General features: G+C 38.6%; 1 long non-coding RNA gene across 1 annotated transcript; it reads left to right on the plus strand.

Moving 5' to 3' along the window:
- The first annotated feature begins 5,548 nt into the window (after nucleotides 1-5,548).
- Nucleotides 5,549-7,021, plus strand: LOC105444246. The gene is made up of 3 exons (XR_004065094.1): nucleotides 5,549-5,665; nucleotides 6,102-6,422; nucleotides 6,839-7,021. It is a non-coding gene; the product is annotated as an uncharacterized LOC105444246 (long non-coding RNA).
- Nucleotides 7,022-13,273: the final 6,252 nt, after the last annotated feature.

Raw genomic sequence — 13,273 nt, forward strand, 5'->3', positions numbered from 1 at the left:
GGACCTACTGTCAATATCATGGAGCTGATTTAGCACTCATCAAATCTCACGATATCAACGTATGTTCAATTATATTTACTTCTTTTCATTCAGCTATTAATCATCAAAATGTTGTATCATTAAACATTTTAAACCTATGTTGTTTTATAAGTATTTTCAATTACAGCTGGGAATATTACATAGCTATTGAGCTATGCAAATATTGGAAAGAATATTTTATAAAGTAATATTACGATTGAATGACGTACATTTGACTCAATAGGCAAACCGGTTCTTCGTGAATGCGGGATGAAATCGGAAGCAAATGCCCATTTAAACCATTCAAAAAAGGGTGATTTGTAGTTGATAGCGGAGGTAATAAAACAGTCATGTAAGCACTGTGATCTCCAATCTTTAGGCTTGAAGCTTTACAATATCTTTCAAACTGATTATCGGTATGTTCTAACGACGCCGCTATTTCATGCACGTTGATTCCATGATACATAAAAACCCGATCCCTTCTTTTATTCAGATTTGTGAATAGTTTAATAGATATATTTCACCATATTTAAACCATTAAAAAAAGGGTGATTTGTAGTTGATAGCGGAGGTAATAAAACAGTCATGTAAGCACTGTGATCTCCAATCTTTAGGCTTGAAGCTTTACAATATCTTTCAAACTGATTATCGGTATGTTCAAACGACGCCGCTATTTCATGCACGTTGATTCCATGATACATAAAAACCCGATCCCTTCTTTTATTCAGATTTGTGAATAGTTTAATAGATATATTTCAAAAATTCTTATTATTGTTTGTATTAACAGTTATAATAATAATAATAATAGTCCGTTCTTGTATAGCGAATTATACTGAGTTCTATGCGCTTCCAAACAGTCCTGTCAACGTAGCTTCAAGCAGTTTCAAATAATTTTCACCTCAGATATAATTTATTGAAACGCCCAAAAGTGTTTAAATTCTTTAGTAACCACCTTTCGAGTTCACAGCAGGCGATTGATTTATATTGATTTTATTTTCATTCGTATTTGTTTAAAATTTAATTTTTATTATGCAAATTTGAAAACATGAAAAGCAAATGTAGTTAAAGAGCTGACATTTTCCCCTTTCCAACAGACCTTTCTTCATGTCAGGAGTTCAGAATATTCGGGATTAAGTACCTATGTGTTTTTTGGTTTGACTGACCAAGCTGTTGAAGGCACATTTACATGGATCGACGGAACACCTTTACAGTAGGTTTATTAATATAGAATGCAAACTCAGTCGTTTCTACTTTGAAAAGACTGCTAAGCTCAAAATTACTTATATTACTTCTACATTATATAATCTGTTTTTGTTTAAATCTCATTACATGTACATGTAGGTTTAGATAAGTGACCCAACACAACAGTAAGAAAAACGAAAAGTTCCCTGACATTTTTCAATGTAACTAGATAATTATCAATTCATAAAATCTGTTTTTCTAAAAACTTTCTTAATCTCACTTTGCTCGCTATCTTGTATTAAGATTATGATATTATTGCCTTCAGTACTAAAGAAAATACATGCATTCTGCCGTTCGTAATTTTTTCTCGATTGAGGGTGTGTTTATAATTTTAAAATTATTTTCATCTTTTGTTCATGTCCAAGCAGGCGCGTACGCAGGGGGGGGGGGGTGGGGGTTGAAACCCCCTTTAATTTTTTTGATTGTGTGTGTTTTGGAGGAAAAAAAACTTTGGGTGACCCAAAAAAGCTGACCTTAATATAACCCCCTACCCCCTCCGAACGAAACGAAATATCGATCGGCCAAAAGTTTTGGGACCAAGTACATATATATTTTAAATCTGCATCAATAAGTAAAATTGTCAAATTAGCAATCGAAATATTGGTAAGACAGCAATGCATACAATGGTTTCCGAAAATACATTAATTTCATGAATTCTTTCTCAAATTAGATTGAAAAGTATTGTGGGGGAACCTGCTTTTTAATTGGGGGAGTATATTATTATAGATCTTTCGGCTCAAAAGTCCACTTGAGAGACTGACAATTTAAAGATACTATGTCCCTTTTGCAGCCAACATCAAATTCTGTAGAACTTTGCAGGAATTATGAATATGTGATGTATGTCCTACGTTAGCAGTGTCCTAATATTCAAATTATGGAAGGAAACCCTTTTACTTGCTAGACTTCACTGTCGGACACTATTGAGTGACTGACTGGCCTTTTTTCTTCTTTGGTAATAACATACATAAAATAAGCTGTAACATGAGCATTTGTCTATACATGTACATCAATAACCCACTTCTTGTAATGGCCAAAATTAAACTGATTGAATCTTTGCCATTCGGTACAAGGGTCAGAAAATCAGACTATTACTTACTGGCTCTATAGCTCTTAAGTCGATTTGACAACTAATAATCATTATTTTCCCACTTAAAGACATTTCCAAGCCCCCCCCCCCCTTCTTTTTAGGGAAGTTCTAAATTAGTATTATCTTTCAATTGCCGTTGGAATTTAACCTTTTCATTTTTTTTGACCTGCAAATGGGACATAGTACCTTTAAAAGCCAAGAAATAAGACAATGCTTTTATTATGACATGGGTTATTACACTTCAATTGTCAGAACTAAGATTGCATATATGCAAATACAATGCAAAAAACTAAAACAAAAAAACAAAAAACAAAGCACAAAAAACCACCAAAAAACAGCCCCCAAAACACAATAATATTTTATTGTACCATTCTTTTGTATAACCGTGTGTGTGCTCATGCATGTGTTTGTTTTCTTCTTTATGCAATACACACAGATATTCTTCATGGAAGTCTCCTGAACCCAACGGTGGAAATAATGAAAATTGTGCCTCTCTACAACCTTTTAATTCAAACATGGGATGGGTTGATGTAACATGCAATGACAAACGAGCCTTCATATGTGAACGCCTTCAGGGTTAGTCACATGATCAATTATTTATGATCGTTTCCGTTTCATTAACGAAAAATGGTTTGTATGATTTCAAATTGCTTAAGGTTCTATTTGGTAAGGCTGTGGCACTTAATCCACCGTTGTCGACTTGGAGCAGACTTGAGCATTTCAACACCCTTGTGCATATTATGTTGTTTGCCCTAGCGGATAAGTCACCAGAGTACGCGTCTATCTAGTGGCTAGGGTTTTGCATCATCGCAAAGATCTCGATGCAACTTATAAGCTGCATGTAGATAGCGAAACCAAAATAATTTTTTTTTTAAGTGTTAACCCCTTAAAGGTGTTAAAATTCTATCGACTTTGTAAAACAAAAAATAATTGTGCGAGGATGCAAAGCGACTTGGCTTTAAAAAAAAAAAAAAAAAAAAAAAAAAATCCGCAGCATTTCACACCCTTTAGGAAGTCTTAAGACATTTACCTACTTTTACAACGCTTGACCCACGTGTAGTTGGTGGTTACTTAGTAGGATGTATTCATTGAATGCACTGAGCGCTGGGAGATATGGTTAAAAGCAAGATTAATGATACCCAAGTAGGGAAATGTTATTATAATGTGATATTCATCGGATTCAACGCAATGTACCGGTAGATGAAGGTACCATGCTGCCGGAGAGTGAATCCATGATCTTCTCATCTATCGTCACGTGTTTTATTAGTGTGACTATAATGAATGCAATGACACGTAATGGTGTCAAATTCTCTCTTCTTCCTGTCTCAAAACACGATGGGCATCTATTAATGGCAATCATCTTCTTATAATCAATATGTAGATGTTCCTGAATATGAGTGGGGTCGCCTTGATGGAACCTTGTACTATATAACTCTATCCTCGATGACGTCATACTCATTTGCTAGAAAGTACTGCCAGGCTCAAGGAGGTGATCTTGCCCAGCCTAAAACAGAAGAAATAAATGTAAGGACGCATGGTGATATAACACAAGTTTAATTCCAAGTATGGAACGTATAAATAAAAACTTAATACAATTTTTAACGGGCTTTAACTTAGCAATTGTGTAAGCAAAAAAAGAAAATAGAAACAATAACAGTAATGTAAGAGAAATAGAGAATATGTTAGGTTATGTGAAAACGGTTATAGAGCAGCATGATATCGTTGTGATGAGCAAATAATAATTAAGGGGAAAAATTTATCTTATTTCAACTAGTTCAACTTTCAATGATGTCATAATCTATAATAAAAATAAAATCGATAAATGTATCTTACTATCATGATTATGGCACATTAGAAATAATCATCTGTGATTTTCTATTTCTGATTTATTATTTGGAAATTATTATGTTATTCTCTAAACACATTCACCAGATGCATCTCATGAAGCTGGCTGGAGGTAACTCGTATTGGTTTGGACTGGATGATATCAATCAAGAGGGCACGTTCCAATGGATTGATGGCACTTCACTCGACAATAATGTGTATGTGTTAAATTGAATTACAACAATATCTTTACAAACCCTACTCATGACAAACTGTGAAAGCAACAGGTAGATACTGGTGCTTAACTTTAATAAGAAGATTATCTGAGGTACAAGTTGATATATATCATGCTTAGGATAACTCTCGCCAATGGATTGATGGAAACGACCCCCCCCCCCCCCCTTCCCTCGAACAAGTTGATTAAAAAAAAACTTTCCATATGGCTCCAAATAGTCTCATTGGACAACGCCCCCTATCGTCAGAGTCCAGCAGCCTAACATGTTAACCTACTGACTTTTACCCCCCCAAAAATCGTTAAAAATTCTTTTTTTTTTTTAAACGAAAAGCACATCCACCCCTACGTACGTTGACACTAGCTCTTTCAATGGAACCCTCATGTCCCATTGACTTTTGAAAGTTCACCCACCGTAATTTGGTCAAAATAGGTCGCTAGCTCGCCATTGCCTATATAACACATGTGAAACAAGTCGAACTTTGGACGCGATTTGACACGCGATTGTAAGGTTATAGGTCAAGCACACGAAGGAAAACAAGCATGAATTATCATAGATCAGTTCTGATCGGTTCATTATGTCCATTTCAGCCAACCCCCCACCGTAATTTGTCCATTTAGTATAGGTAAGCATTTTGCCGAGGTAAGCAAAAACATGAATATTCATGATCGCCATGGACTATTCGATTATTTACAGAGGGGTGCAATTGTGCACCACATCAAACTCCCCTACTTTAAGTCAAGTATTTCATTGTATTATGTAGTTTGGTAGGTTTATTTTAATAACTGTTTAATTATCAGATATCAATGATAGTTTAAAGATATGGAAAATGTTCTTGTATTTTATATTTAGCAAAGCAATCTCACATACAAATTCACTACCAAGTGTCGTCTAATCCGCAGATTGCCGTCTGCTATATACGTCCAGCGAGCGAAAATGAGACAACCGGAGCAATATGCTATGTTTGTTTTTACAGTGTATGTGGACGTCATGGAGCCTAAAATGCAAACCCTCCACATTTGTACAATAACAATGCAAACGCTTACAATTTATTTTTCACCTAGCTCTCCCCAAAACTCAACCTCCTCTTTAAGTTATACATTACTGTTTGACAAATTTTACGTTTGCAGATTTCCTGATTGGTCGAATGGTGATGCAAATCTATTTGAGAGTGAAAGATGTGTTCGTCAGAAGGTTACTAATGGATGGAGAAAACTACCATGTACATCCTACCTCGGGTTCGCATGTGAAAAACCTCCGAGTGAGTATTGGCATTATATATTATCTACACTCGATAGCTCGAGAGACGTGACTAACAGTGGCGTACGTGGGATTTTTTTTTCAAGGGGAGGGTTTGAAAATTTGAAAATTGCGCCGACCGATATTTCGCTCCGCCCGATTTTTCGCTCATTGGGGGGGGGGGGATGCTTTACGAAATATTTAAATTAAGTTTCCCATAGGCCTACACTTTTATAGTATTCAGTCTTAGTAGTGGAAGTAACTTTGTCTTAAAGTATATTAATGACTTTCTTTTTCCTGTACCAACAAGGACCGAATGTTATCGTACGCAACGTAAGGTTGAAGTGTGAGATAAGTCATTGCTTTGTCACCGTTGTGTATTTCCCCCTTTAGTTCTCCTTAACCAGAAATGCTAGGCGGACACTAATCACTTGACAAATATATCAATTTTTCCATAGGTCCACGCCCGATCCTTCCCATACGCATAATAGCAGCTACTTCATCCCCCTACAGAGGAGGTCTGCTGGATGGGTCATTTATCTGTCTACTCGGCTCAGAGAATGAAGAGATTCTCATATTCTCAACCAGAAGACTCGTCCGTCTGACCGAGGCTATAACTCCCGATAGTTACACAGCTCCAGGAGACAGCAATGATGTATCATCTGTAGCACTAAGGCAGACTCTTCCAGCTACTATGGAGGGCTTAGGCTTTTTCGAATGTTCTTCAGTGACAGCCAGTAGAATGACATCTGTTCCTCTTGCCATTCTTCTTTCTACCCGTAAGTTTCTCTGACGTTTCTTCTTTTCAAATATTCAGTAGAGTAAGGCGTACTGTCATGATTAAGCTCGTATGTTCTTAGCTGATAACAACAAAATAACACAGGTGTTGGTGATAAAGTGAAAACTGGTTACCATTTTTAAAATGTTAGAGAATACTTTGTAAATTGGTATGAAATTGTGAACAAACTGGATTTCCATTGGACAATAAAATTGAAATATGATATGGAATTAAAATTATATTATCGCAGGGATAGTTTAGACTTCGTGAAAAGCACATACAACGCAATAGGAAAGAAAGAGAGAGGGAGAGAGAGAAATGCTGTTTAGAGATGGAAAAAGGTTACTACTAATTTACAATTGAAGAAGAAAAAAAAAATCATATTTTGGGGGTAAATAATTAAATTTTTATTCGTAGGTGAATTGCAACCCATTGATGGTCGGTTTACAAAGACAGTACACGTTGGAGATAATATCACACTCAGTGTGATGATCACGACAGGGATGCTAGGAGAAGACGCGATAAGATGGCGGAAATTCACTGATGTAGATTGGGCTGATTCTCTCATTGGAATGAGTTCTGACAGTCTATCACATACAATTCAATCTGCATCTGTCTCAGACGCCGGTGTGTATGTGACTTACGCGGATGGAGCGTTGGAACAACATCAATCCAGCTTTATAAGACTTATCGTGAAGGGTTCGCTCTTTTACTTCAATCTTTAATGTTGAAATATCCTACTAGAATATTTTGTAAATGTACCTTACATAAAAGTACTTATGTAATCATGTCTACTGTAGGCAATCCTGTGCCCAATCGAATAATGTCATTTCCAATTTTAATGTCCTCTGTTGCTAATGATTTAGGTAAAATATTTAGAATTTTTGATCAAAATGCCCAACACCATTTTACTCAAGGGTGAGTGCGCATTAAAATGTTACATAATTCCTTTGCAGTTCTGTTCGAGAATGCAATGCAGTTTTTATAGTAAACTTTAAACAGTATTGATAACAAATTACATGTTTTTAAACAACTCATTAAATAACTTATTATCTATTCATTCAATGTTTTGGTACAGGGGGGTCCCTTAAACGAAGAACCCCCACCACGCATTTTTAGAAAGCTTTTTATTACATTTGCTATATATTCATGCTTCAATGAAATATAGTTTGCTTCAAAAGAGAGTTGTTGATACCATATGCCCAGTGTAATTTATACCGAAATATGACACATATCTTTTCTTTCTATGAACAGAATGTCCTTATGGCCGATGGAATCCACCATTATGCGATCGTTTGTGTGATAGTTGTTATAATGGAGGTGTATGCCACGAACTCTCAGGAACATGCATCTGTCCTCCTGGCCATGCTGGAAAGAACTGCCTTCAAGGTATAATGATGATATACAAATAATATTCATCAATGTGGACATTAGTAAGAATGATCCACAATGACTGTCTTTTTGGAACAGTCCGGATATCTGAGGCGGTAGGCGATAGGAGATGATGTTGGAATTTAAAAGGAGGCAAATTGTCGTCATCAGCTGCGATTGGCGATTGAATATTATAGCAATGAAAATATTTTATGCAAGAATAACTGAACTTTTCATTTCAAAAACATGATTTAAGTGAGTTTCCTATTCAAATAAAATGTCACAATCTTTCTTTCCAGCTTGTGGAATGCATCTGTTTGGCTGGGACTGCGAATTTGAATGTGGTCCCGGTCAGCCTCTTGACCAGTGTGCTGGAAGTCAGATCTGTCTACCTGACCCTTATGGATGCACCTGTTTAGCTGGCTATACAGGAATCTACTGCGATGAAAGTAAGAGTTTAATCGGTGACGATTGCAACTGAATTTCAGTTTTAAAGAAGCTATTTATGATTCCAATAAGCGAGTGCGTAATTAGGATTTGCGCATGGGCAGATAAAGGTCATTCGTTCCCAAATTGTAAAACCATTGAGAAGAATACTCGAATCGTGCTCATGAAAGTTACGTATGTATTTCAGTATTCATTTATGCACCGACAGTACATTTATCTGATACACAGGTGGAAGGATTCTTCTTAAGAGGCAAACAAAACGTATTCATGAAGCACCTCCATCACTTCGGTAGTGATTATTCTAAAAAGCACAAGTGGGATGTATCCATCGTGTAAAAGATCTGTGGATATTTTGGGGTCATGCGTTCCGAACCTATTTACGAACTGACTTATTGCTGATAGAGACTGTATACAACATAGAAATCTGAAAACAAAGGGAAAATTGTTGTTACCTCTTTCACTCAAGAAAATAGTGTGGGTGTGGGGGTGGGGGGCGGTTGAAAAATCGTCAGGACCTTCATGGATTACTATTACTGCCGAAACTAAATTTGAGATTGCCAATAGCTTTACGTTCCTTGCATGTTCAACAATCCTGTATACCTCATCTATTTTGTCTTAAAGCATGTGTGGTTGGTATGTTTGGAGCTGATTGTCTTCAAGAATGCCACTGCACTGATGGAGCAGATTGTGATGACTTCACTGGTGAATGTCCTGGAGACTGCTTTCAAGGATGGTCTGGACCAGCATGTCAAGGTTCAATCATTCACTTTACTTTTTGTTATATTATTGACTGTTTGAAAGTAAGGATACATCGGTATGACACAACGCTCCCATTGCATTGTCTAGAATCCTATACGTTCATCAGCAAGGTAAAAGGGTTTCATGGTCCTCATTTTGTGTAAGTAGGTTACGCTCATAACCAATGGGAACCAGATAAACTAGCTCTGCCTGATTTGCTTGAGTTACTTTGATGGCTCGGCTATGACCATGATAACCAGAGCGATAATGTCAAAACGCCATGATCGATGAGCTCTCTATCTAAGAAGCTATTATTATTGATTCACAATAATGATTTCTCTTTATATTCCTTCACATCTAGTTCCGTCTGTTTGTCCCATCGGCTACTTTGGAGCTGACTGCACTCAGAAATGTAACTGCAGAGATGCCACAGCATGCGAAAAGGAGTCTGGATTTTGTGCCGAAGTTGCAGGAATATGTGACATTGGATATCTTTCTGATTCTGTTGATTTCCCATCAAGCTGTATAAAATGTAACATTATTCTTGGTTTATAACTTTAATATTTTGAAATCCATTCACACAGCAACCACGATTACTCCTACAACTGAAGACGTTCATGAATTGACCAAAAGATGGATAATGTCTTGATAATTTCGGCGATATTTTTCGTAGAGAATTCAGGCTTTCATTATGTTTTCCTTTTAACAATATAAACGCTAAAGGATTGCGCTAAAATAACGATTGAAAATAACGAGGTGAGAATGATGGGGCTTTAGGAGAAGGGGGCTGCTGCCTTTTCTCTCATGTGAATCTTTAAATTCCTAATATGTGGGTCCCTAATTAATAGCGAGATTTATTTTTGAGAGGGAAATATTTAACATCATTTACAGGAATTAATTTGCTGGCTATGCGAAATATTGTAAACATGGAAATCTGTTTTCGGGCAAGATGCTCTAACGTATATACAAGTTTTGTGTTCTGTCATTGAGGATATTTGTTCATAATACAATTTGTTTCACCCTTCTATTAGAGTGGTAAGAGTATCACATTTTGTTATGAGCAAAACTAAAAAATATATGCATTAGTAACTTGTTTGTTTGATATCGAAAGAAATTAACCATTTAGTCTGAATTGTTATAATGTAATTCTTTCCCAACACACTTTATTTCTCGTGTAGTTTCAGGATGTTACAGCTCTTGTTCTAAGACATGTCATTGTTCTGGTGGTGCTGAGGATTGTAACTTTCTGACAGGTGATTGTTTGTCATCCACCTGTCATCCAAGATGGATAGGGGATCATTGCCAAACAGGTAGGATAATATTGCCCTCTTCTGCGTTAAAAAAATATGCTGTAAAATATTATGGAAAGACATTACAAAAAAAAATTAAGCCAAACGTTTTTAATAACTTCAGCTGAGGCAGCCCTCATCAGCATGCTGTTCGCTTTTAGGAACCAATCTAAGCCTGCCTGGGTCACCTTTTGAGAAGACTGAGAAGTGTACATAATGTATACCGAGCCAGATGCTAGCAGTAGCGGTTCAAGAGGGGCTCGGGGGGGGGCATGGGATGTCTCAACTCCCATCCAAACAAAACTCGTCACGCCCCCCCCCCCCCCATTTATTCGCGAGGCAAATCCAGAAAATGAGTGCTTGAGTCCCAAAACACGGAATCCCTAGCTCCTCCTCCCCAGAAAGTTATTCTTTCATAACCGCTCCTGGCTGGATGGCGTGATTCGAACCGTAAACCATTTGATATTTCACAGTGCCGTGATTTATCTTCTAGCCCTCGTCACGACACAAGCCCACGTCAAAAAAGCTGAAGATGATGAAATTCTTTTGAATCTATTCTTTCACTAAATTTTAGATCGCTTTGAGACGAGCTCGGAGAAGACCAATCCAGGAGTGGCGATCTTCTCGTGTTCGTTCCCGGCCTCGCCAGGGCAAGCTTTCAGCCCCGCGGACATCAAAGCTGCTCTTGGGGACTTTTCTGCAGCGAGCTGGATTTCACAAAGCAGCTCTATATACATAGATAGAACCCTCAATAATTCATTTACTCACGTCAATATGGGACCAGAGAAAGCGATTTACTGCTTCGTCGGAGATCCTGAAATCCCTTCAGAGTTCATGTTCATAAGGCTGCCTCCAAGGCAATTCTTTGGTAAGCACTAAGCATTTCCTACTGCATAAATGCCCTGTACAAGTTTACATTGCTTCGTCTGGCGGTTCTTGTACTAGATTCAAGATTCAAGATTCAAGATAATTTATTGTCATGTAAAAAATACATAAAATTTGCCTTCGGACATATAAAAGGTGCTTTACATGTACATACAAATATAAATATATAAATACAGACAAAATAATTACATTTCAACATAACATTTAACAATCATCACAATTTTAAGAAAGGTTACATTAAAAGAATAAGATAAAACTGAGGAAAAGGCAGTGCAGTTTAAAAAGCTTGTTTTGTTTCCTTATTGATCTCGTCCATCCAGGCACCTCCACGCCGGTGTGACCGCGTAGAATGTTACCCGCACCGATCGTCCGCCTATTAGAGATCGATCGAGAGCGGACGATCGGTGCGGATTTTATCCGCGCAGAATGTCCGTGTCGGACATTCCATGCGCGCCTCAAATGTCCGACGGACAATCTGTGCGGAAGAGGTCTCGCACCAATAGTCCGCCTGCCGCACCGAATGTCCGTACTCTAGTCCACACGTATACATATTCAATACAAGTATAAATATACTTAATGAATGAAACGACTGGATAACCCATATTCAGCTTTGCCAGCTAGCTAGGGATGACACTACAGGTCTTAATTCCCGGCGCGGATCAAGGGGGGGGGGGCCTTGACCCCCAACAAAACATGGAGAGAGAGAGAGAGAGAGAGAGAGAGAGAGAGAGAAGGTAAAGCGGAGAGTAAGGGAAAGGAAGAAGAGAAAGAAGAAAAGAAAAGGGGAACAAAGGAGATCGGGGCGAAAGGCCTTCGCCACCCCCCCCCCCCCCCCTCAGCAAAAGAGAGAGAGATAAAGAGAGAGAGAGAGAGAGAGAGAGAGAGAGAAGGAAGGAAAATAAGGAAAGGGAAAGAAGAGACAAAGGGAAAGGAAGAAGAAGAAGAAAAAGGGGAAAGAAGAAGTTCGGGGAGGGCGAAAGGGCTTTGCCTCCCAGGCTGTTGCCCCCCCCCCCCCCCCCCAGCAAAAAGAAAGAGGGAAGGAAGAGAGGGGAAAGAAAAAAGGGAAAAGAGGAGATAAAGGGAAGAAAAGAAAAGAAGGGGGATATAAGTTGCAGTTTTCCTGCCAACAAGTTGGGGATCGGGGGGGGGGAGGGCAAATGGCCCTTGTCTCTCTCCCCCCCCCCCCCCCTTCTACAGCAAACTTAAAAGAGAGAGAAAAGAAGAGAAGGGGAAGGGAAAGAAAAGAAAGGTACGGAGATCAATTGTGATTTTTCCCACCAACGCGGTGTGGATCGGGGGCGAAAGGCCTTCGCCTGTCGTCCCCTGGCCCCTCAGCAAACAAAAAGAGAGAGAGAGAGAAGGAAGGAAAAGAAGGGAAAGGGAAAGAAGAGAGAAGAGGAAAGGAAGAAGAAAAGAAAAAGGGGTCCGACAGGGCCTTGCCGCCCATGCTGTTGCCTCCCCCCCCCCCCCCCCCCGCAAAACAAGAGAGAAGGAAGGAAAGGGAAAGAAACAAAAGAAGAAAAGTAAAGAAGGGATATCAGTTGCAATTTTCCTGCAAACAAGATGTGGATCGCGAAGAAAGGCCTTTGCCTCTGCCCCCCCCCCCTCCCCGCCAAAAAAAGAGAGAAAGAATGGAAAGGGAAAGAGGAGAGCCAAAATGGAACACAAAAGAGGAAGAAGAAAGAAAAGGGTGAAAAGAGGCAGAGATCAGTTGCGATTAATCCCACCAACATCGTGTGGATCGGGGGAGGGGCGAAAGGCCCCTGCCTCCCTCAGCAAACCTAAATGAGAGAGAGAGAGAGCGAAGTAAGGGAAGGGAAAGGGGGAAAAGAGGAAGAAGAAAGGTAGGGGAGATCAGTTGCAATTTGTCCCGATTTGTACCCCTACCCCCCCCCCCCCTCAGCAAAGAGAGAGAGAGAGAGAGAGTGAGAGAGAGAAAGAGAGAGAGAGAGAAGGAGAAGGGAAGTGAAAGGGAAAGAGGAGAGAAAGGGACAGAAAACAAAGAGGAAGAAAAGAAAAGGAATTAAGGAAGATCAGTTGCGATTTTCATTGGTTCTTCTATCATCATTGTACAACTATCATTGTACAAATGTATTTATATATTCATTTATTTATTCCTGTT

Source organism: Strongylocentrotus purpuratus, unplaced genomic scaffold, assembly GCF_000002235.5.
Source record: "Strongylocentrotus purpuratus isolate Spur 01 unplaced genomic scaffold, Spur_5.0 spur5_scaffold_2, whole genome shotgun sequence".
Lineage (NCBI taxonomy): Eukaryota > Metazoa > Echinodermata > Echinoidea > Camarodonta > Strongylocentrotidae > Strongylocentrotus > Strongylocentrotus purpuratus.